Source organism: Peromyscus maniculatus, chromosome 14 (genome assembly GCF_049852395.1).
Source record: "Peromyscus maniculatus bairdii isolate BWxNUB_F1_BW_parent chromosome 14, HU_Pman_BW_mat_3.1, whole genome shotgun sequence".
Taxonomy (NCBI): domain Eukaryota; kingdom Metazoa; phylum Chordata; class Mammalia; order Rodentia; family Cricetidae; genus Peromyscus; species Peromyscus maniculatus.
In genome coordinates, this window is record NC_134865.1 from 26,370,806 (window position 1) to 26,396,186 (window position 25,381).

Here is a 25,381-nt window from a genome sequence, read left to right on the forward strand (position 1 = left end):
AACATTTACTCAAAATATCTGGGCACACTAATGCACACTAAGGCCCAACCAAGTTGATAACCATCAAACTATGTACATATCAGCATCCGTTAAATGGAAATTGGTTCATTGTTTACATTTCTTTGGCATCTACCTCAATGAGAGAACGATTGGCTATCACTGTTCTCAGTGTAAGCATCTGACTTCTATTTTGGTCCTGAGTTGAGAGGTTAAACAGTAGCAGTGTGATGTGATTTCCTTTTGCCCCCTGGAGTAAGCTGAAAATTCACATTCACCTAAAATTCACTGAGAAAGACAACCAGTAAACATCATCATCATCAATACAAACACACACACACACACACACACACACACACACACACACACACACACAAGCTATTGTAAATATGCAGTGCTTTAGGGGCAATTATTAAGGATAATCATTTCCACAGTATCAGTTTAACTGGTCATATGGCGTTCTTTTTTTTTTTTTTTTTTTTTTTTGGGTTTTTCGAGACAGGGTTTCTCTGTGTAGCTTTGCGCCTTTCCTGGAACTCACTTGGTAGCCCAGGCTGGCCTCGAACTGACAGAGATCCGCCTGCCTCTGCCTCCCGAGTGCTGGGATTAAAGGCGTGCGCCACCACCGCCCGGCTTATATGGCGTTCTTTATAAACCACTCTTTTAGAAATACAGCAAGTATAAGCTTAAAGGCATAGATTCATTGGGGACAATATAAAATGACAACTGTTTAAAGATACTGAATATTAAAGTTGGCTATTTACCAATGGCATAATGAATATAAGACTTTATATGACACATGGTCTAGTTACTTAACAAATCAACGCAGGCACAGCAATATGGTGGACCCTAGTTCCCTACTTCACAAGCAACTCACTCATGCAACAGATGTTCCGGAGTGTATGAAATCTCTAAAATATAGTCTGTACAATTCCAGTTTCTAAATGGTCGTTGTTTTCTCCCTACCTATGTGGACTTTCACAAAACCTACTGGACTAGAGGAAGATTCTAGATTTTTCTGTAGTACTCTAACACCCAGCTCCAGGACACTAATAACAAGACTTCCTTCAGAAAGGCCATGATGAGAATGTTTATGAAATGTTTGGAGGCCCTCAGATAAATAACCCAATATTACATGTATTGATAAACTCTTCTCAAGAGACTTAAAAAAAAACCAGATTTCCAAATGATTTTTAAGTGAGAAAGTGAAAAACAAAAGCCTATTTACCTTGCAGAATTTGCTTGTGATCATCCACACTGTTTGAGACAGCTGTTTCTACATCTCTAGTTACCTGCCTGGTACTGTGTATAACTCCAGATGCAGAAAGACAAACGGGTGGTAGCTGCCGAGCACAGGCTATTAAAGATGTCCTCACCCACCCACCCGCTTACCGAGGCTGTAGTACTCTACCTCTGAGTACTTCTCCATTTGCTCCCTCTTGCAGCTTTCCTTTTTGCTTTCTCTTTTGGTGGTACCCTTACTTCTAGCCAGTGCCCTCTATGGGTTCTGGAGAAAGCACAGACCCCGAGGTCAGATGGCAGATATTAATTGCTGTCCTACCACTTCCTCTCTGAGTCTGTTTCCTCCTCCCTGGCTCTCAGAATGGGGATTACTGGAAACAAGAAGAGAGCCCACCTCAAAGACTGTTGTCAAGATTCATTGAGAGCAATTCTTGACAAATGTTTATGTTTAGCACATGTCAGCTGTTGCTAGTAATTAGCTTTTAGCTCAGCGTTATATGGCCTGAGATGGCTTTCTCCTGTCTGATTCTGAGGTGCTCTCTTGTTCCAGGGTTCCTGAGCTGGTGCAAGCTCTTCATCGTTATAGCCTCTGGCATCCTCTGTTGGTGGAGGCTGAGAGAGTTTCTACTTCTTGAGTACTAACATTGTTACCCCAAATGACAGACAACAACAAACTCCTTAGCTGGATGGGCAAGAAAAGTGACCTGTTGTTTGTGTCCTCTGAGTATACTCTGTAGACGACTTCGGGAATGATCTGGCTTCAGAAATCAATATTTCTCATTGGAACAGTTGAGAGTGATGTATCACACAGCTTGTTCTACTCTTTATTCATTGATTAGTTGAAGATGTTTCTTCAATCCTTACTCCACGGGCAGTTAAATTCTAGAAATATGGTCATCCAGCTTCTGTTTTTATTTTATTTTTTAAATTTTATAGCTAAGTTTCCAGTCGAATCACCACTTGTTCAAGTTTTGATTCCCTTTTGCAGGTAATCCTCACTCAGTTAAGTAGGTTGGGATACTTAGTCACCCCAAAGGAAAAGGCTTCATATATATGAGGTAAGGACCCTAGCTACACCCTCAGCTCTCAAAGCTAATTAGTTTTCTCATCCTGTGGGTAGAAGGCTGGCTTCTGGGAGACCAGGGCCAAAGGCAACAGAAGTCAGAGAATTGATTTCTCACTCATACGGAACAGGTAAATAGAGGATTTCTTCCCTTGCAAGGTTTGAAGCACACGTTGGGGCAATGTGAAGAACTGGGGCTACTAGGGAGATAGAGTTAAATAATCATGCAAATTGTACACTGTGCACAGACAACACTTAAAAATTGTTTCCCCCTATGGAAATCAAGTCTATTTTTAGATGAACCAATCTTAGCCTGTCCTTTAAAGATGTAAATGAAGAACATAAGTCTCCATGAATTTGGAATACCTGTGCTGTATTACTGTAACTAGGCTTTGCTCTTTTGTCCCATGAATGAGCTATAGACAGGGCATGACTTTCATATGAAATACATGAATATTGTGGATTGTGTCGCATCCTCAGGCTGCTAAAAAGTCTTTTCATGTCCAAATTCCACTGTGTTTCCAATGTCAGTTTTTTTTTCTCTTTCAAAAGGAAAAGGGTCCCCTGTGGAAGTTTATGAAAGCTGACACATTTTCTTGTAAAATATCCTTCTGAGATGATATGCTTTATTGTTAGGCACATATTTTTGGACCTTTAAAAAATGAGTATTATGAAATTAGCATGAGATGTTTTCAGGGAAACGGATGCTGTTGACTCAGTAGGGCAGAATGCCTTTCTCCTTTGTGGTTGTTACTCTTTCTAATGCCCTGAAAAAGACATTTTCAGATAATTAAAAAAGGTATTTTGGTCTGTGGAGCAAAAATACTTATCAAAAGAGGTTATATAACACATGCATGGCAGCCACTTGTCAAAGTTAAATATACCCATTCCTTTCCCTCCAAAGCCATTAGATCTATTACCACCTAATTGCTTGGAAAATTCATTTTCTTTTTCTCAAATCACAGCCTTAATTGAGGTCTGAAAGCTCACCAAGTGCCTCTTAAATCAGCAAACCTAACTTTTTTTTTCTTCTCTAAAAAAAAATTCTTTCATAATTTAACTTTCTGGCTGAGACCCCCACCCCCCCTTTTTCCCTTCAAGACAGTTGAGTGGTTGGTACTCATGGGAAACTGCTCTGAGATAAAAGAGGACTGAGAATCATGTCTACTGTTTCTGATAATGCACTTGGTGCCAAGAGTTCACAGCAAAGTGAACAGATATAATGTGAACACATTTAATAATGCTAAAACCAAAGGGCTTTTAAAAAAATATTCTTTTCTTAATTTATTTTTTATTTTATGTCTCTTGGCGTTTTTGCCATGAGGGTAGAGTCCCCTGGAACTGGAGTTACAGACAGTTGTGAGCTGTTATGTGTCTGCTGAGAATTGAACCTGGGTCCTCTGGAAGAGCAGTCAGTGCTCTTAACCCTGAGCAATCTTTCCAGCCCACCAAAGGATTTTTTAAAAGCTAACTTATGTGGGTGTTTTATCCTAATGTCAGAATGAGAAATGTGTATCTTAATCTTCATGTGGCTGTGGAAATCTACCGTCCAAGTGGCCATCTGTGAGGGAGCTGTACGTTTAGCACATGCAAACTTAGTCTTGATTATAATTCACTAATGAGAGGAGAGCCCCATTTCTAGCAACCAGAACTTAGGAATAAAAGGAGTAAATAGCAAGGAGATGTGAGTCTCTGATTCCAGTGTCCAAACAGGGAGGACAAAGGGTTACAGATGACTTGGGTCTCTATTTTTGGTGGGTGTCTTTGGAAAAACAAGGGACCCCAGAAACATACTAAATTTTGGTTTAGAAGGCACTCTGCTTACTGACTTGGTTTAGGTTTGGAAAGTAAGATGAATTGGAAGCATAATTTATCAGTTACTTATCATCATACTGTAACAAAATGCCACACAAAAGCAACTTAAGGAAGGGAGTGTTATTTTGGTAGAGCTTGAGTGTGCCACCCATTCCTTTAGGGGTGGATACTTTGCCTGGGATTTTTCTAGGTTTAGAATATAATATGTGCCTTCTCAGAGCCCTTAAGGCTCGGGAAAACCAGGCTGATTGTTCTTTGATACAAGGGTATCTTCTAAGACTTTACACACAGAAAAATGTATAATATCCACCACAATTCTGTGAGAATGGTACTATTATTATCCTCTTTTTACAGAAAGGAAAGGCTTGGATATAGAGATTGAAAGACCTGCCCAAGGTTCCCCCACTAGAAGGTGAGAGAGTCAAGGTTTGAGATCAGATTGTAGGGTGCAGTATTACAGTGCTTCCTGAGACATTGTCTCCACATGTGGTATCTCTTCATGTGTCCTGATCTCTAAGAAGGGAGATAGGGGGTCATACAGAGTAAAAGGATGGCTGGAGACTAATCTTACTCTCATGGTGCATTCACAAAGTAGATAGTCAAGAGAACTATCACCAGTTCTGAAGAAGAAGAAGAAGAAGAAGAAGAAGAAGAAGAAGAAGAAGAAGAAGAAGAAGAAGAAGAAGAAGAAGAAGAAGAAGAAACAACAAACAACTCTGGCCAGAAAGTGAGTAGAGTTAGTTGTTTATGGATTGAATGGGTAATTGGCCCAACCTGCAAGGTTATAGTCAGCATGAGACAATCTTCCATGGGATCTACCTCTTTCTTGATGTGCAGGAGTTTGTCAATTGAGAGAAGCTTGTTAGAATGCTGGACATTTATAGGAGAGTTGAAAACAATGACAAGGTCTACATTAAAGCAAAAATGATTGTTGTGGAGGACTTCCAGGGAATGAGAAGCCAGGGTGGCATCAGTTGTACTGTGATTATTCCCAGGTCATGGTAGTGGTGGTCTGCAAGCCCATGTGGCCCATGGCAATTTCGATGAATATGTAGTATGAGAAGTATTTCTTGGTGGGAGATTCTGAGGCATGCCCATGGTAGATTGTATGGAGTAATCACCATGGCAAACCAAACAAACTAACAGACATAAACCAATATTTAAAAAAAAAATCTTTAAAAAATTAAGCTCAGCTATGGAGTATGCACATGACCTAGCCAGTTCCAGCAGGTTTGTTAAGGACTGTGGGAGACTCAGAAGCTAGCACATGGTGAGTCATGCTCTTTCCCAGCCATGCCTCTTATTTGGGATGTTGCTTGCAAATGGGTACTGATCTAAGAACAAAGTCTACCTGTGACACATGTGAGTGGAAACTAAGACTCTTAAGCCTTAAGCTGTTGTGGATTCTGATTTCTTGCCATAGCATAAACCTGTCTGTAGATCAAAGAAGTTACAGACAGTTCCTGAATTGTGCCAGTCATGCACATGTATAGTCAGGACAAACTCAATTGATTCAACACAGCAACGATCCGTTTATTCTATCTTTGTTTATGTTTGCCTCACAGCTAGGTTTCAGCGTTAGCAGAAGTAACCGAGCATGTTTTGTCAGGATCCAGTTGCAGTCGCAACAGTGCCGCTCTGTAACGTACTGGGATTGTGTTCTACTTTGTGCTGCTTCTGTTTGGTGTTTTTAATGTGATGTCTTCAGCTGGACAATCCTGGCTATACCTTAGATCCTCCTAGAAAACATCTGAAAAGCATGTTTATGTAGGAAGGAGCCTAGACCCTGGTTGGTTTTATGTAGTCCCTGGTAATGCTGATGTTTTATCTGAGGTTCCAGCTTGAGTAATCATTCATTTCCTGGGAACTTGCTGATGGCACAAAACTTCCTGGATATCCTCTTTACGGAAATCTTAAGAAATAGTCTAGGATTCAAAGTGCCACTTGACCACAAAGGGGAATCCATGATGTGTCTTACAAGAAAGGTAGTGAACCATTGTACTTCCAAGTGGTATTATTCAGACTGTCCAAAATAAGCCCTCAGTGGAGGCTAACATCTATTTGGAAGGCCAATTCACGGCACCAGGTGCTAATTAGATTACTGTATAACTTAGCATATTACGAATGTCTACCTCATCAAGAGGATATGTTTTTCTTAAGAAAGAGAGGCTCACATGGTAGCAACACTAAGGGAAAGGCACCTCGTTCCTGAATAGGCTGTGCACACAGCTTACTTTGGGAAGTTGCACCTTATCTCCTTCTGTTTCTGCGGCCTCACATGAAGCTGACCTCAGCTATCTGAGTATTGGATATATTGGCTATTTCTTGTCTTTTCACACCCATGCCATACACATACTGGTACATGCTCTAGGACTGTATTTCTGCATCTGTCTACATCTGTGCTAATGAATGACCCTCTGTGGTTGGGAGTTTTTGATCTTGTTTCGGTGAGACCATGGAGCTAGTGTTTGCTGCATGTGGGAAGCATTGTCTACTCTCTTCACTTTGTTGCCTTGCTTACCTGGAATATTTCTATTTTTTAGTTTGATTTGCTAGATTGTACCCACCCAGGCTCAGTGGAGGCCAAATAAAAGCAGGACCCTTTGCTTTGTGCAGCTTTTGTGGGTCTCCTTGCCCTTTGAGACCTATAAACTGATTGAGAGCAGCCTTACTGTAGGAAGGAGCCATTGTCTCACTGTGGCTCCTCCCCACTTCCTGCCACCTTCTCTGAGGCTTTAAATAGATCATAAGCATAAGTTAATTGGAGATAAAAGTTTATAGTTAAGCAGGCAAGTTGTAGCACAATATCCATATAATCTAAAGTAACTGGGATGCTCTCAGGGTCATTGAAATGTACAAAGGTATTCTTCCAACGCATTTTAAAACCTAGACAAATTGTGTGTCATATAAAATGCATTATAAAGGTTCCAATTGAGTCATTGGATTAAATGAGCCTTTCAATACCTTGCAGAGGAAAGGCGAAAGTATTTGGTGTGATGGAGTAGTTCATGCTTGACTACCTACTTACATGGCACAGCATCCTTCAGGGGGAAGCTTTACTTAAGAGAAATAAAAGAAATAAACCAATGAACTCCTGACTCTGTGTTAGATGTAAAGTGTTCTTTTTAAGGAGCAAGATTTTCAGAGTGTTTACTTCTAAGAAGGAAAATGATAAAGCTTCCATCTTCCCTTGACATACGGCTGAGTGAAACCTAATCCACTTCTCCCACAGGCAACAACACCTCTCCATCCAAGCGCTGGCTACACACTAACCACTGTCTGCATTCTCTTTCTTCTCTCCAACAGCAAACAATACATTCTGCTAATGGGAAATGATCAGGAAGCTGGCGTCCAACTTCCGCCCAGGGAGCAATAAAGACGACACAGAGGAAGCAACACATGTGATCGGCCTACCAATGCTGGTCTTTAATTTTCTTTGTTCTCAACCTATTTAAAAGAGTCTATCATTAAGCCGGGCGGTGGTGGCGCACGCCTTTAATCCCAGCACTCGGGAGGCAGAGCCAGGCGGATCTCTGTGAGTTCGAGGCCAGCCTGGGCTACCAAGTGAGTTCTAGGAAAGGCACAAAGCTACACAGAGAAACCCTGTCTCGAAAAACCAAAAAAAAAAAAAAAAAAAAAAAAAAAAAAAAAAAAAAAAAAAAAAAAAAAAAGAGTCTATCAATGGGAAACCATTTGGATAGCTTTGTACTTACAAACGAGTTTAATGTGATCCTTAGAAATACTTACTTTATTTGCACAGTATAGTCCTGTTCCCTTTATGGAGGATAAGTCCTAAGAGAAATTTTCTAATCCTGCACTGTCTACATTCTCCTGTTCTCATACACCTGTGCTCCACCATCTCACTGGCTAACTCTTGTAACAAGTCTTTCTTTGTCCCACCAGCCAGCTTTCAGATAATGACATGGAGACTTATTAATTATGAAAGCTTGGCCTACAGCTTAGGCTTGTTCCTCATTAGCTCTTATAACTTAAATTAACCAGTTTTGTTAATCTACATTCTATCACATGGCATTATCTCACTTGCATCTTACACTTCCTGTTTCCTCTTTGTGTCTCTCGGAGTTTCCTGTGTGCCTAGATTCCTCCTCCTCTTCCTTTCTCTCCCCAGAAATCCTGCCTATACTTCCTCCTCCTATTTGCTCCCTTCAACTTTTTTCTAACCCCACATCCAGTCCTCAGAAAGGGGCAGGCCTCCCATGGGAGTCAACAAAGCATAGCAATCAAGTTGACACAGAACCAAGTCCCTCTCCTCTGCATCAAGGCTGAGTGAGGCATCCCACCATAGGGAATAGGTTCCAAAAAGCCAGCTCATGCACCAGGAACAGATCCCGGTCCCATTGCTAGGAGTCCCACAAACAGACCAAGCTACTCAACTGTCATCCACATGCAGAGAGCCTAGGTTGGTCCCAAGCAGGCTCTCTAGCTGTTGGTCTAGAGTCCGTGAGCTCCCACAAGTTCAGGTCAGCTGTCTCTGTGGGTTTCCCCATCATGATCTTAACCTCCCTCGCTCATATAATCCTTCCTCCCTCTCTTCAACTGAACTCCCAGAGCTCAGCCCAGTGCTTGGCTGTGGATCTCTGCATTTGCTTCCATCAGTTACTGGATAAAGGTTTTATGATAACAATTAGGGTAGTCACCAATCTGATTACAGGAGAAGGCTAGTTCAGGCAACCTCTCTACTATTGCTAGGAGTATTAGCTGGGGTCATCCTTGTGAATTCCTGGGAGTTTCCCTGGCACTAGGTTTCTCCCTAACCCTGTCATGGACCCTTCTATCAAGATATCTCTTTCATTGCTCTCCCTCTCCATCCCTCCCCTAACTCAGCCATCCTGATCTCTTCTAATCCCCCACCCCCTCCCCTCTACCCCTCCCCCCAGTTTACCCAGGAGATCTCATCTATTTCCCTTTCCCAGGATGATCCATGCATGTCCCTCTTAGGGTCCTCCTTGTTACCTAGCTTCTCTGGGGTTGTGGATTGTAGCCTGGTTATACTTTGCTTTACATCTAGTATCCATTTGTGATTGAGTAAATAACATGTTTGTTGTTCTGGGTCTGGGTTTCCTCACTCAGGATGATTTAGTTCCATCCATTTGACTGCAAATTTCATGATGTCACTTTTTTTTAAACCACTGAGTAATACTCCATTTTGTAACTGTACTACATTTTCTTTATCCATTCTTTGGTTGAGGGGCTTCTAGATTGTTTCCAGGTTCTGGTTATTACGAATAATGCTGCTATGAACATAGTTGATCATGTGCCCCTGTGGTATGATTGATCAAACTTTGGGTATATGCCCAAGAGTGGTACTGCTGGGTCATGAGGTAAATTGATTCCTAATTTTCTGGGAAACTGCCATACTGATTTCCAAAGTGGCTATATGAGTTTGCACTCCCACTAGCAATGGAGGAGTGTTCCCCTTACTCCACATCCTCTCCCATATAAGCTGCCATCAGTGTTTTTGATCTTAGCCATTCTGACAGGTGCAAGATGGTATCTCATAGTCAATTTGATTTGCACTTCCCTAATGACTATGTTACAGGAATTCTGTTACCCAGTCTGCTAGACAATTGAGAGAAGCATTTTGGTCCAAGAGGTAGAGCTTTCATTGGTGATGAATGTGATTGAAAGAAATGGTAGAGTGGGTGGGTGCATGGACCCCTTTGAACAAGGAATGAGCTGCAGCTGCCTCTGCAAAGTGCAGGTGGCAGCTGGTGATTCATTTCTGATTCCCCATTTGTCTTGTGATATTTGTGCATGGATTTTGCTTGATAATGAATGGTAAAGTAATCTTTTATCATTCTTTATCATCTGGCACTCAACATCAGGCATTGCTAAAAACGCAAAAGTGTGTTCAGGCACAGTGACCGTTCTGTGGTCCAAGTGTGTCCACCTGCCACACTGTTCTATGGTCTGGTGGAGAGTACACATCTTTCCACCTCTTTGGCCTGCTTCCCTGTGTTTCGGGATTTTCCAAACCCTCTCTGGCTGCTAGTCCCTGCAGCTCAGCTGGCCTTGAACTCTGCTTCTGCTCAGGATTCGGAACTTCACAGCCACTGTTGCCAAGTCACTGATGGCAGGCAAGAAAGTTATGCCTTTCATCACTGTGCCTCCCGAGCCAATTCTGCCTGGCACTCACAGGCACCAGGTTGGAGGCTAGCCCTGGTGGGACCTCCCCAATGAGGTCACCATGGGTAGACACCAGCCAAAGGGCAGTCAGCTCCTAGAGCACTGGGTCAGTATAGCTTTCCTGCTCCTGGACCTCCCAACTGCTGCCTTGGTGCTGCGCTTCCTCCACCTGCTGGTCAAACAATGTCATTACATCTGAATACCTTCCCAAGCCCCAGCCATCTGAGCATCAGCTCCACCTGCTGGTCAAACATCATCACTACATCTACACAACTCAATTCCCTGAGGATCAGAACTATGGTAAGTCACTTGGGAACTTTTAAATGGTAAACCAGGCCAAAATAAAAAAAGAAGGTAAAAGAATAAAGGGAAAGGATAATCTTAAAACATTTCTCAGACCAATGGTTGAGAATATGATGCAGGGAATTATGATCCTGCTCACTGCTACTATGGATGGGATGCTAGAAAAGCTAACTGAGGAGATAAACCACTTAGCTGGGATCAATTCAATCTCAGTCATAGTTATTGTCAGTCTGGTAATTTTATCTTTAAAAATGGTTTAATAACTGTGCCAAATATGAAAAATTGACTGATAAGATACAAGTCTCAAAAAAGGCTACTACTGATATTATACAAGCCTTACAAATAATTACTAAGAATAATACAAACTTGACTGACAAGATAAAAGCTTTAGAAATATTTACTGATGAAGAGAACAAGAAGGTGACTGGTAATATGCAAATCTTAGAAAAACTTACTATTCAAAAGAATATGATATGATAATATACAAACCCTAGAAATAATTACTAAAGAAGAGAATACCATTTTTACTGATAAATTACAAGCCTTAGAAAATTTTATTAAAACAGATAATAAAAACACTCAGCCACAGACAGAAGAATTTAGAGGAGAAACAACCTCACCGTTACACTATGAAATTAGAGAGGAGTGGCCCAAGATTTAAAAAAAACAAACCTTAATTTGTCCAATTACCATTCAAGAAAGACTACCAGATTACAGATATCCCCAAGGCTATACAGAAGTTAAATGGGAGTCTATAGAAATGTTACATTTAAAGAGATTTAAGGAAGCAATAGTTTCATATGTTATGCATTCACCATTGTGAGGCAGGTGTTGAATTCACAGTCCATTTGGAATAGTTATTCCACAAGCCTGGAAAGATTTAGTTACAGCAGTATTGAAACATAGTCCTCAGTTACAGTGGAAGAGTTAGTGAAGAGATGAAGCTAAGGCAATCTAATAGCAAGGTAGGGTTAGAGGTTATGAAATTTCTCAAGATCAAATCCTTGGTAAGGGCTGTTATGCTGAGGTGGAAAGACATTACATTTGATGAGCACATCTTCTTCCTGTGTCATACAGCAGCTTTAAATCCCTGTGACAAAATTCAAGAATCAGGAAAGAGGACTGAGCCATTTACTAAAGTTATACAAGGCCTAAGAGAAGCCTTCACAGAATTTTTGCAAAGACTGACTTTAGCTGTAAATAGAATTATATCAGATCCAGAAGTTAGACCAATATTAATTGAAATTTTGGCTTTTGAAAATGCTAATTCACAATGCAAAAGGGTAATTGGGCCTTTAAAGATAAGGTCATTACATATCTTATCCATAGAGGAATGGATCCAATACATAGTCAATATTGAATCTCATAACCATAATGATTCTTAGATAGGAGAGGTGATTTCCAAAGGCTGAAGAAAAATAAAAATGTCAAATGTTTTAATTGTGGTAAACAAGGTCTTATAAAAAGGAATTGTAGGCAGGGAATTCCTACAAAAATGTATTTTCTAGAGATAACATGAACAGAAGGCCCCAACATTCTGGAGTATACAGATGATACAGCAAAGGCTGACATTGGACCACTGAGTTCAGATCAACAAGGGACTGGCAAGGCAACCATTTACCATCAGGAAACACATTTGGGAGGCTCTTTCAGGCCCCTATGTTAAATTTGGTTCAATCATTCCTTGTCACCATGGGGGAAACTCCTCCACAGAGAAATTAAAGGACCTAATGCCTATTGTAAAAAACCATACTGCTCTGAATGACAGGACAACTTTAGATGATAAAACAAATACTTTGGTAAACTTCAATAAGTGATCAAGGACTAAAGTTAACAACACTGATAAATAACATTAAATCTGAAGGTCTTGTAGACATAGGGGCAGATGTAAACCTAATTGCACCAAGCTCTTGTCATCCAAATTAGCCATTTCAGGAGGTAAACACTTGGCTTCGAGGGATCAGAACTTCACCTCAGGTTAAAAAAAAGCAGAGGATGGATCAAATGCATATGACCTGAAGGATAGAGAGGAAAATTAAAACCATATGTGGCCAAAATAGCTATGAACTTATGGGCACGTGATTTATTACAACAGAGGAAAGCACCAATAATTCTTCCAATGACAGAAACAAACCATAAAGTAGAGAATGCTTCTGAGAGAAATATTAAAAGGTATTCTCTAGAGCAGTCACATACTGTTCAAGTTGTACATAAACAGGACTCAGTAGCTGGTGCCCTCTCAAAGGTGCCAACAGTCCTATCTTTAAAATGGCTAACTAATAAAGCTGTCTGGTTAGAACAATGGCCTCTGACATCAGAAAATTACAGGCATTGGAATAGCTGGAACAGGAACAGCTAAATGCTCAACATATTGAAGAAATGACAAGTCCTTAGAATTCTCCTATATTTGTCATTAAAAAAATCTGGAAATGGAGATTGCTAACAGATTTGAGAGCCATAAATAAAGTAATTCAGCTGATGTGCTCTCTACAACTTGGAACTCCCCTGCCTTCTCTAACCTAAAAGATGGTCTATTATAGTTATTGATTTAAAGGACTGTTTCTTTACTATTCCTTTACAAGAACAGGACAAGAAAAATTTACCTTCATGGTGCCTACTTATAATAATTTTCAGCCCATTAAAATGTCTCATTAAAAAATTCTCCCACAAGGGATGTTAAACAGCCCTATTGTATGCCAGTATTTTGTACAACAGCTCTTAGAAATAATTCATGAACAATTTCCTCATTCCATAATTTATCACTATATGGATGATACCTTACTTGCTGATTCGAACCTAGATAACTTAGGAGAAATGTTTGAGGAAGTAAAGAAAATGTTGCCTTACTGAGGATTACAAATTGCTCCTGAAAATAAGACAAAGAGGAGATTCTATTAATTACCTATGATAAAAAATTGGTTTATAAAAAATTCAACTACACAAGGTACAAATCAGGAGATATTAATTGTGGACTCTTAATGACCTTCAAAAATTACTGGTAGACATTAATTGGCTATGGCCCACAATTGAATTAATAACTCAAGAACTACGTAATTTATTTCAAACCTTACAAAGTGACCAGGACTTAAATTGTCCAAGAAAATTATCAGCTGAATCTGAAAAAAATTTGGCTCTAGTAGAGAAAAAAATTCCAAGATGCACATGTGGATCGCTTGGATCAGAACTTGATTATATCCTAGGTATTCTACCTTCTACCCATTCTCCTACTGGAATTCTTGTGCAGAGAGAAGATAATGATCTGGAATGGATATTTTTTGCCACATAAACAGAACAAAAAATTAAAGACTTAATGTAGAAAAGTTTTCTGAACTGATTCTAAAAGGAAAATTGAGATTTTTGTCAGTTGACAGGGATGGGCCCAACAGAAATTATAGTACCTTTTACTAATGCTGAAATTTCCTCTTTATTGACAGAAAATGAACATTGGCTAAGAGCTTGTAGTAACTTTTTGGGAGAGATCAACAACTAATATCCCAAAAGCAAGAGACTTGAATTCATAAAAAGAACCGATCGGGTCCTTCCTCATATTGTACAGGGGACACCAATATGTGGAGCCCCTACATTCTATACTGATGCAAATAAATCAGGAAAGGCAGGTTATAAATCAGGAAATTTGAATAAAGTGGCTTAAAGTCCTTATGATTCTGTTCAAAGGTCATAATTATATGCTATTCTTATGGTATTATTAGGTTTTTCAGAACTTCTTTTATTTGTTTATTTTTGGTTTTTGGAGACAGGGTTTCTCTATGTAGCTTTGCTCCTTTCCTGGAACTCACTCTGTAGCCCAGGATGGCCTCGAACTCACAGAGATCCACCTGCCTCTGCCTCCTGAGTGCTGGTATTAAAGGCGTGTGCCACCACTGCCCGGCCAGAACTTCTTAATATGGTTACTTACTCTTAATATGCAGAAAGAGCTGTTTTACATATGAAACTGCTGAACTTATTCTTTTTTTTCATTTTTAAATTTATTTATTAAATTTAATTTTACATATCAGCCACAGATTCCATTGTTCTCTCCCTTCCCACCCCACCCCACCCCCCGATATATTCCCACTTTTTTATTGTTTAAAAATAATTAATTTATTTTTCTATTATCATCTTGATAGAGTATGTATTCTTATCTTAATAGTGAGATGTTTCATTGAGGCTTGCTCAGTAATTGAGTAAAACCCAAAACCCAAATTTATTATAAGCCACAGTCGTCCTAGGAACCTCCATGCTATATTTATAGCCTCCATGGTTCTATGGGTTGTAGTCTGATTGTTCTTTATTTTATATCTAGAATCCACTTATGAGTGAGTACAAACCATGACTGTCTTTCTGGGTTTGGGTTACCTCACTCAGGATGATTTTTTCTAGTTCCATCCATTTGCCTGCAAATTTCATGCTTTTGTTGTTTTTCTCTGCTGAGTAGTACTCCATTGTGTATATGTACCACATTTTTTTCATCCATTCTTCCGTTGATGGGCATCTAGGTTGTTTCCAGGTTCTGGCTATTACAAATAGTGCTGCTATGAACATAGCTGAGCATGTATCTTTATGGTATGAATCAGCATTCCTTGGGTATATGCCCAAGAGTGGGATGGCTGGGTCTTGAGGTAGTTCGATTCCCAATTTTCTGAGAAACCACCATACTGATTTCCACAGTGGTTGTACAAGCTTACATTTCCACCAACAGTGGAGGAGTGTTCCTTTGCTCCACATCCTCTCCAGCATTGACTGTCATTGGTGTTTTTGATCGTAGCCATTCTGACAGGTGTAAGGTGGTATCTCAGAGTCATTTTGATTTGCATTTCTCTGATGATTAAGGATGTTGAGCATTTCTTTAAATGTCTTTCATCCATTTGTTTGGTGAATTCTCTGTTTAGCTCTTTAGCCCATTTTTTAATTGGAGTGTTTAGTATTTTGATGTCTAGTTTCTTGAGCTCTTTATATACTATGGAAATCAATCCTCTGTCAGATGTGGGGTTGGTGAAGATCTTTTCCCATTCTGTTGGCTGTCTTTTTGTCTTATTGACTGTGCCTTTTGCCCTGCAGAAGCTTCTCAATTTCGAGAGGTTCCATTTATTAATTGTTGTGCTCAGGGTCTGTGCTGTTGGTGTTTTATTTAGGAAATGGTCTCCAGTGCCAATGCATTCAAGAGTGCTTCCTACTTTCTTTTCTATTAAGTTTAGTGTGACTGGATTTATGTTTGAGTCTTTGACCCACTTGGACTTGAGTTTATTGCATGGTGACAGATATGGATCTCTTTGTAATCTTTTACTTATTGACATCCAGTTATGCCAGCACCATTTGTTGAAGATACTTTTTTTCCATTGTATAGTTTTGGCTTCTTTGTCAAAAACCAGGTGTTCCTACGTGCATGGATTAATGTCAGGGTCTTCAATTCGATTCCATTGGTCCATGTGTCGGTTTTTGTACCAGTACCAACCTGTTTTTATTACGATAGCTCTATAGTAGAGTTTGAGGTCAGGGATGGTGATGCCTCCAAAGGTTGCTTTATTGTATAGGATTCTTTTAGCTTTTTTCCCCGGGTCTTTTGTTTTTCCATATGAAGTTGAGTATTTTTCTTTCCAAGTCTGTGAAGAATTGTGTTGGGATTTTGATGGGGATTGCATTGAATCTGTAGATTGCTTTTGGTAAGATTGCCATTTTTACTATGTTAATCCTACCTATCCATGAGCATGGGAGATCCTTCCATTTTCTGATATCTTCTTCAATTTCTTTCTTTAGAGATTTAAAGTTCTTATCAAAAAAGTCCTTCACTTGTTTAGTTAGTGTTATCCCAAGGTATTTTATATTATTTGTGGCTGTTGTAAAGGGTGATGTTTCTTTGACTTCTTTCTTAGCCCTTTTATCATTTGTGTATAGGAGGACTACTGATTTTTCTGATTGATCTTGTATCCTGCCACTTTACTGAAGGAGTTTATCACCTTAGGAGTTCCCTGGTGGAGTTCTTGGGGATATATATATATATATTATCATATCATATGCAAATAGTGAAACTTTGACTTCTTCCTTGTCAATTTGTATCCCTTTGATCTCCTTTTGTTGTCTTATTGCTCTAGCTAGAACTTCTAGTACTATATTGAATAAATATGGGGAGAGTGGACAGCCTTGTCTTCCTGAATTTAGTGGTATTGCTTTGAGTTTCTCTCTATTTAATTTGATGTCTGCTGTTGGCTTGCTATAAATTGCCTTTATTATGTTTAGAAATGTTCCTTGTATTCCTGATCTTTCTAAGACCTTTATCATGAAGGGGTGTTGGATTTTGTCAAAGGCTTTTTCAGCATCTAATGAGATGATCATGTGTTTTTTTTTCTTTCAGTTTGTTTATATGGTGCATTACATTGACTGATTTTCGTATGTTGAACCATCCTTGCATCCCTGGCATGAATCCTACTTGTCTTGATGGATAATTGTTTTGATGTATTCTTGGATTCGGTTTGCCAATATTTTGTTGAGTATTTTTGCATCAATGTTCATGAGGGAGATTGGTCTGTAGTTCCTTTTCTTTGTTGCATCTTTGTGTGGTTTGGGTATCAGGGTAATTGTAGCCTCATAAAAAGAGTTTGGTAGTTTTCCTTCTGTTTCTATTGTGTGGAACACTTTGAAGAATATTGGTATTAGTTCTTCTTTGAAAGTCTGGTAGAATTCTGCACTGAAACCATCTGGTCCTGGGCTTTTTTTTGGTTGGGAGACTTTTGATGACTGTTTCTATTTCTTTAGGGGTTATTGGTCTATTTAAATGGTTTATCTGGTCTTGATTTAATTTTGGTATGTGGTATTTATCCAGAAAATTGTCCATTTCTTCTTGGTTTTCTATTTTTGTGTATGTCTCTGCCAGCCGCCACTGCCGCCAGGCCTACCTGCCTCTGCCTGTCACTGCCGCTGTGCCTGTGTATCTTTGTGGGCTGCCACCAGGCCTGTCTGTCTCTGCTGGCTGCTGCCAGGCCTGTCTCTTTTGTTCCTTTATTGCTTGTTTCCTTTATCATTTTTTGGCCTGAATGGTCAAGGGTTCTGGTGATTGGCTAGTTGTCAGGTCAAGTAGGGTTGTCTCAGCTGAGGTTTATGGGGGTTTGGTGTATTGTCCAGTTCTTCTGGCTAGTATGGGCTTTACTTGTGCCTATGGTGTCTGTTCTTCCAACTGGTGTGGGTTGTGCCTGTGGTTTGGAGTCTGTTCTTCCAACTGGTGTAGGTTTTGCATGTGCCTGTTCTTCCAGCTGGTATGGTGGCACTTGTGCCTATAGGGTCTGCTGATGTTGTTGGAGGGGGCTGTTCATGGGGAGGCTGCTGTTCTTCCAATTGGTTCAGGTGGTGCTTGTGCCTGTAGGAGCTGCTGAGGTTGTGGGGTATGTTTGGCCGGGGGAAAATGATGGCATTCACCCAAGAGATCCCTCCAGTGGGAGGAAATATCTGCATTGATACCCTTTGCTCCCAGGTGCCCAAATCCTGAACATCCTTCATGGTGTTCTAGATCCTGAATGCTGTCCTAACAGAGGCAGGTACATAGAATCGTCCTGGACTGGCCACTAACAATGGAAGGAAGAACAGAACAGTTCTAGACAGGGCAGGGAGAAGAGAAATGGAAGAGGAGAGAGAGAGAGGCAGGGGGAGCTGCTAGAAGGCTATAAAGAGTCTACAGCCATACCACCCTGAACACACCAGGCCTCATCTAATCCTGGAAACTAATCAGGTTAGTACTTGGATCAGAGAAGGCTATAAGGAGCCAGAGAAGAAAAACTGAAATTTCTGGTTAACCAGGAAATTTCCAGAGAGCTTCAAACTTCCAAAGTCAAGGTTCTTAGTGCCCAAGTAAGCCTTAACTGTGGTCACTGCCAAGGACATAGGATATTGATATTCAAGGCTTCTACAGGGGACTGTGACACTTGTCAAGCTAAGGATCCTGATACCTTAGGCCTGCACAGGGGGCTATAACACTTGTAAGGCTAAGGGTCTTGATATCCAAAGGCTACATGGGGAACTGTGGCACTTATAGGATCAATGGTTGTGAGGCTGGCACAAAATCTGTGACATTAAATATGCTTCCACCTGCTGCTCAATGGCAGCTCACTGTCAGACACTGAGAACAATGGAAGTTCCTGAAGAGCAACATTTGAAGAATGTCTAGTCTCTTCATGATTTCTATCCAGGTGAAGCAGAAAGACGCTCAGCCAGTTGACTTAGTTACAGCTATGATTGCCAGCCCAGAGAAAAGCATAGATTAAGATTGTAAATCCGAGGCCTCTTTTTCCTGCTTGGGAGGACACAGAAAACATGATTAGATCTAGCTGTCCTTTTGGGGAAGAAAAGGAGAGAGAGTAGACATTTATTAAAAAAAAAAAAAAAAGACAGCAGTCTCCAAAGAGAATTAGATTCATTTACACGAGAGGAGTGAACTCAGTTCTTATTACCCTCAGCAGGTGGGTGCTAATGAGGAAAATTAAATTGTTACAGACAAAATAAAGAAGCTAATTTTTTTCCCTGCACATTTGTGTAGGGTGAGAAAAGCTTTGGAAACTTCTGCTGCATGCGTGTGTGTGTGTGTGTGTGTGTGTGTGTGTGTGTGTGTGTGTGTGTGTGTGAGAGAGAGAGAGAGAGAGAGAGAGAGAGAGAGAGAGAGAGAGAGAGAGAGAGAGAGAGAGCACGAGCAGGGGGAGAGCATGAGAGAGAATAGGAAAGATAGGTAAGGAAAAGTTTTATCTGAAAATGTAGAGAAAGTATTGTCAGGAAAGGGAAAACATGGAGCATACGTTTGGGTGGTTCTGGCAAACAGTGGCCAGTGATCTCAATCCTAATCTGCTTCCGTATTTTTGGATGTGCCATAAAATATGAATGAGTGACAAAGATTCCCAAAGAGATTGTTGAAGAGCTCAGAAGCAAGAGACACAAGCACACACACACATCCAGACTGTCTGTAGTGCATAAGTGTGAAGAGAAGGAGTCAGGGGTAGGCTAATAAAGGTAAAGAGGGGGCCAAGCTGGAAGTGTGGCGCAGAGTTACATTGTGTTCCAGAGGACATAGGGACCTACATGTGCATGTTGTTCCCATTACACTTCTGCTGACACCCCTCAATGACTTCTCTGGACAATAGCTTCGTGCTTTAGATGTCAAATAACAATCTCAGATGTACTGTGGAAAAGGAAGTCCCAGGTCACGTAAGTTTGGAAAACGTCCTGTGCTGTCGGTTGTGTGATGGTTTGTATGAGAATGGCTGCCATAGGCTCCTATGTTTGAATGCTTGGTTCCCAGTTGGTGGAAGCAGTGTTTGGTGAGGTTGGAAGAGGTATAGTCTTGTCACCCTGTTGGAGATGTGACCCTGGCAGTATCACTGTGAAGTTTCAAAAGCCCACACCATCTCTCTCTCTCTCTCTCTCTCTCTCTCTCTCTCTCTCTCTCTCTCTCTCCCTCCCTCCCTCCCTCCCTCCCTCCCTCCTTCCCTTCCTCCCTCCCTCTGTTTTGTGTTTGTTGTTTCAACATACAATCTCTCAGCTACTGCTCTAGCACCATGCCTATTTGCCTGCCGCCATACTCCCTTCCATGATGGTCATATACTCACCCTTTGATACTGTAAGCAAGCCCCACTTTGAATGTTTTGTAAGTTGTCTTGGCCATGGTGTTTCTTCACAGAAATAGGAAAGTAATCGAGACAGGTTGGATCTGGTCTGAGTCTGCTGCCAGGGTCTGCTGTGATTAAAGGCTTGATACTCAGGGTGCTGCTATTTGGGAGGTAGTGCAGCCTTTATAAGATGAGGCCTAGTGAGAGGTCTTTAGATTTTGGGTGGCTTATTCTTCCATAATCTGCCATTTGCCATAGAGCCCTTGTCAGAACTGAGCATCCCTATTCTCTCCAAACTATGAGCTCAAGCAAACTTTTTCTCCCTGTTTGTACTCCATGTCAGGAACATTGCTGTAGTGATAAAAAGCTGAATGGTAAGTCTTATACCAAATGCTGTAGCACCCAATTCTTAGAGACTTACAATGCATGTTTGCATTTTAGAAACTCTAAAAAGTTCTATTGTAAAAAATCTGGGTCATTGATTACTTAACACAGCAAGTTTTCAACAGTGATCTATGGAGCACTTTTTTTTTTTTTTAAAAAAGAATAATTTAAACTAACCTAAAAGTAGTGTTTTGATTTTCCCATTTACAGTGCCCCAATTCCTTGTATGAGAACTATAAATTCTTCCTGACCTGGTCTTGTCTGTAAAATAAACTTTCTCAGCATTTTCTGATCATTTACATTCCTTTAGACTTACCAGATTCCTCCTTTTTCACAGATCAGGGAAGAATTAGTTAATCTGTTTGTCTTTTCTATAAAATGATCCCTTTATAGTATTATATTTATGGTGGTTGGATTTCCACTGTTCTTTGAGTCCCTTAAGAATAGAATAAATACTTCACTAATTTCTGTTTTTCTGTCATCTAAGCAAAGTGTCTAGCACACAGCAACAACTTAATTTATGTATGGGAGACCACTCCCACTTTTACCCCAGGGTACTCTTGCGGAGAAGTGAGAAATATTTAGATAGAAAGATGGAGGGGAGAGGAACAGATAGAAACACGGGCATGGATCCTTATTCACCAGCCCCTTCCATCTCTTCTAGAGGGCCTTTTAAAGGAATGCCAAGGGGCAGGGCAAAAGACCTGCCTTTGCTAGATCAAAGCATACTGCACATCCAAGTGCAGACCCTTCCAAACACCTGGTAACGACACACGTGGTCCAGCAATCCTCTAATGCAGCTCTGCTGGGTAAAGCAAGCTCAGATCTCTAGGAACCCTTTGTGGGCCTCCACATTTCTGTTAAATAACTATATGTCTACAAATAATGATAGTAGAGGAGAGATAGATTTGAGTAGACAAGACCAGAAATAAGAAGATGCAAGGCAAGCCAATGTGGTTGTTAGAGAGAATCTGGGTTGTGATAAGGTAGTAAGAATGGGTACAAAAAAAGGGCAGGGTTAAGATTTCTGACCATTTGTCTTGTGTCAGGCACTGGGCAAGCAGCCATCCATCTTGTCTTATCCTCACACGTAACTTTATTGGATAGGTCATGGTGTAAGTTACATCATCCTAGCTAAGGAGCCTCTGAAGGCTTGCTTGTGAGCCGCTCCTTCTTTAAAGTTTCATCTGCAGATGTGTCCCCCTTTGTCTAGAGTTGAGCTGATTGAGGAAGATCACAAGTTTCCCAGGCAGCCATCCACAGGCTGATGGTATGTGGTCTATAAGAACTGCGCCTCAGGTTCTGTCCTAATTACTTCTGAGGCAGTAATTCTGTCTGAGTCTTCCTCTTGGGCACCTTAATGATGAAAGAAACAAGCAGGATGCAGTGAGTAGTGGAGTAGCAAAGAAGAGAAACATCCACAGGAAAGGTAAAGGAAAGAGAGTGATAAAGCAGGCAGTTAGCAGGAGTCACTACATGGACAGTAGGAGAAGGCAGTTGTGTAGGACATATTGAAGTGGACAGAAAACAGGAATCTGAGGAAGAAGGAGCCTGTCACTGTGTTGACAGATTCATTAGGACAAATCTAGTGAATGCTTGGTTTTGAGTGGTGAGTCTGAGTCGATGGACATCAGAGCATCATCACCATTGTCCTGGCTAACTGAATGGGAACTGAGGAGGTTCTCTTTTCTTCCTGTATCTTCTTTTTCATGTACTTATCTTTATTACACCCTATAAAATAATTTATAAGATTCTGAGATAACCCTGCTCTCTTGAACCTGAGACAGCCAGCATTGTTCTGACTTTTGCAGGGGAGATAACCTGGGCTCAGAGACACTAGGTATTTTTCTCAAGCTTATAAAACTAGTAAGCAGGGAGTGGAGTCAGAGCAGAAGCTAGATTTGCCCAACTCAGAGCTGATATTAAATCTCTCTCAATATAAAGCTTCCTCCATCTGGGACGAGAAGAACAGATTCAAGGAACACTGTAGAATTAGCATACATGGTGCTTGGTGACCTAGTAACTGCTTCATTTGCATTTCATTAAACAAAAGGTCTTGGCGCTTTCTTTTTCCACTTCTCTCACATTTTTCATTTTATAAGCCTCCATTTGCACTGTAGGAAGGTGACACAGCATCACAGATCCGAGGGCTGGATGCTGTTGGCTTTATGTCTCTTTTGTTCTTTTTGAAACATTTCTGAAAACACTTGCCCTTTGCTGTCGTTCAACAGCAGAGATGAAAACATGGTTCCTTCATGATATGTGGTACTTGGGAGAGGACAAGCTTTTCAGCTTTTGAGTAGTCTAGATGTTATGGAGTGTGTGACCCCTAGGAAAAGACAATACACTCAGTCCAACTATAATGAGAAGATTTATTGATTAGCTGCTAGCAGGAGGAACAATCTATGAGCCAAATTTGATATTGCCATAAAGGAAGGGGTATGGGGAAGGATTTATAAAGTGGAAAACTGCAAGAAGACCTTCAGTATCTACTCAAGCAAGCAAAAACTGGTCTGATTGGCCAAGTCTAAGTGGTTAAGGTTACTCCAAACAATCTTTGGATGAGCAAGTTACAGAAGCCAAAAAGACAGTCCTATCATGACAAGTAGATGGTTACAGCTGTATGTTTCTAGGTGTGTGTGTGTGTGTGTGTGTGTGTGTGTGTGTGTGTGTGTGTGTAGGTGGTCACTGAGTCAGGGTTACTAAGAACTTACCTTTCAGGGACTGGAGTCAGACACAACTGTCTAGTGGGTACTAAGATGGATGTCTAGCATAAAATGGGGTTTCTTTAGCCATCACGTTCTCAACTGGCTCTGGATCATATGAATCAAATCATTGAGTCATATTTATGTAGGGCTAAAGGTTGATATCTTAATTTAGCCATCTAATCAGATCCCAGCCCCCATCTTGTGGTGGTAATCTAATTGTATTGAAATATTATTTTGATTTGTACTGAAATATTAATTTGATTGTATGTTAATAAATAAAGTTGTCTGGGGGTCAGAGCTATTAGAGCCATAGCAAGAGTGTGGCGGTGGTGGCACACGCCTTTAATCCCATAGATATCTGTGTGTTCAGGGTCAGAGCTATTAGAGCCATAGCAAGAGTGTGGCGGTGGTGGCACACGCCTTTAATCCCATAAGATCTCTGTGTGTTCAGGGATACAGCCAGCATTGGAGACATATGCCTTTAAGACCTAGGGGGCTGTACATTCAGACAGTGACGAGGCAGTCATGTGTTTGGGTTTACAACCAATGAGAAGGCAGAACAACATACTTTAAAAATACGAACCGAGAGGAAGTAGGTCTCTTTTCGCGAAGCTGGGACAGCAGGAGGAAGGGTGAGATTTTAGCTCTGAGCTCTGACCTCTCGGCTTTCTCTTTTACATTGTTTCTGTGTTTCTTATTTAATAAGACGGTTGGTTACATCTACACCATCTTGAGTAACCCTTTTCGTAACTCTCTGATTTTAACCGGTGCTTGTATTACTGAGGGAAACTGGAGGCCAGCATAAGCTCTCCTATGCGAGGAATAGGCATCATAAATAGCTGTTTGTCCTTTTGCCAGAGAGAGAAGTAGCTCCTTTTGGCAGAGGGAAACTAGTTTCCTCTGGACCTAATGTTCCAGTCTTTTGTTAATGATAAGTGCTGATGTAGTCTCTTCTGTAACTGCTTCCCAGCTGAAATAGGATGTTGCTGTCAAGCTTACCAAGGCTGGAATGCCTGTTAAAAAGCCTGGGGAAAGACAGGGTCCATCTGGTTTGATGTCTAGGTTCTGGTGGACCACCTGGGGCTAAGGAAGTACAGGTAGCTTTGGAGCTTTCAGGAATCCTCATCTGAAGCTGGGGCTCTAGCTGTTAGGAAATTTTGTCAGAAGCATCTGGTTCATGTTGGCTTTTAGCACGGCCAGGATCTGCTAGTTTCAAAGGTTTACCTGAGGCTGGTATGTTTGGAGAAGTTTGCAGTCTTCAGCTTCTTGGAAATCTGATGGGACAAATACGAACTAGAAATAGAAGATAAAATTAAGGAACTTAGTGGAAAACTTTTTTTCAAAGCAAGTGTTCTTTTGTCCTGAATTGAAAAACATCTATTAGTAACTTCCAGATCTGGGGAAAAAAAAAGAGTGGCAATTCTCTGCTAGTGTCTAGTGTTACCATAATTCAGGAGGAGTTGTTTGTGCCTTCTCCTTTGGAGGAGACATTAGGGCTGCTTCTAGGAGCTGACAGTTTTGTATATTATGGGAAACTTTCTTTAATTAAACACTTTAAATGTCACCATTGGCAGAACTCTTAGGAGTCTGAGGGCCAATATTTTTTTTTTCCAGAGCTGAGGACTGAACCCAGGGAGGGCCTTGCACTTGCTAGGCAAGCACTCTACCACTGAGCTAAATCCCCAACCCCACGAGGGCCAGTATTTAATTTATTAAGTGTACTTGATTTTAAACAAACTTTGTTTTTAGTGATTTGCTTCAGGGTTAACCTTGAGAACATACACAGAAAGCTAATTAAACCTGAAAATTAATTACATTTATACTTACCATGATTAGCCCACAGAGTGATTGGAACCTTATTTTTTCATTATTTTACTAAGATTTTTATCCTTTTATTTTGCACCATTACAGAATTCCACAGTTTCTTGTATGACTCAGTTTACCCAAATAGCTAAAGCTTAATCAATTCAGCAAAGACAAAGAGGCTATACATGTATCTTTTAGTCAGTTATTGTTATCTGAGTAGACCTTAGGAATTGATGAACCTTATTTATAAAATATATTTTATTTATTAAACATATGTAGTATTTTTATGTAAAAGTTCTAAGACAAAAATCATCATATAAAAATCTATCCTGATT

The 25,381-nt window shown here is 40.5% G+C and overlaps 1 pseudogene; it reads right to left on the bottom strand.

The window, feature by feature from the left end:
• The window catches only part of LOC102907764 (oocyte-secreted protein 1 pseudogene), a 53,051-nt pseudogene extending 34,996 nt beyond the window's left edge, over window positions 1-18,055 (bottom strand).
• Window positions 18,056-25,381: the final 7,326 nt, after the last annotated feature.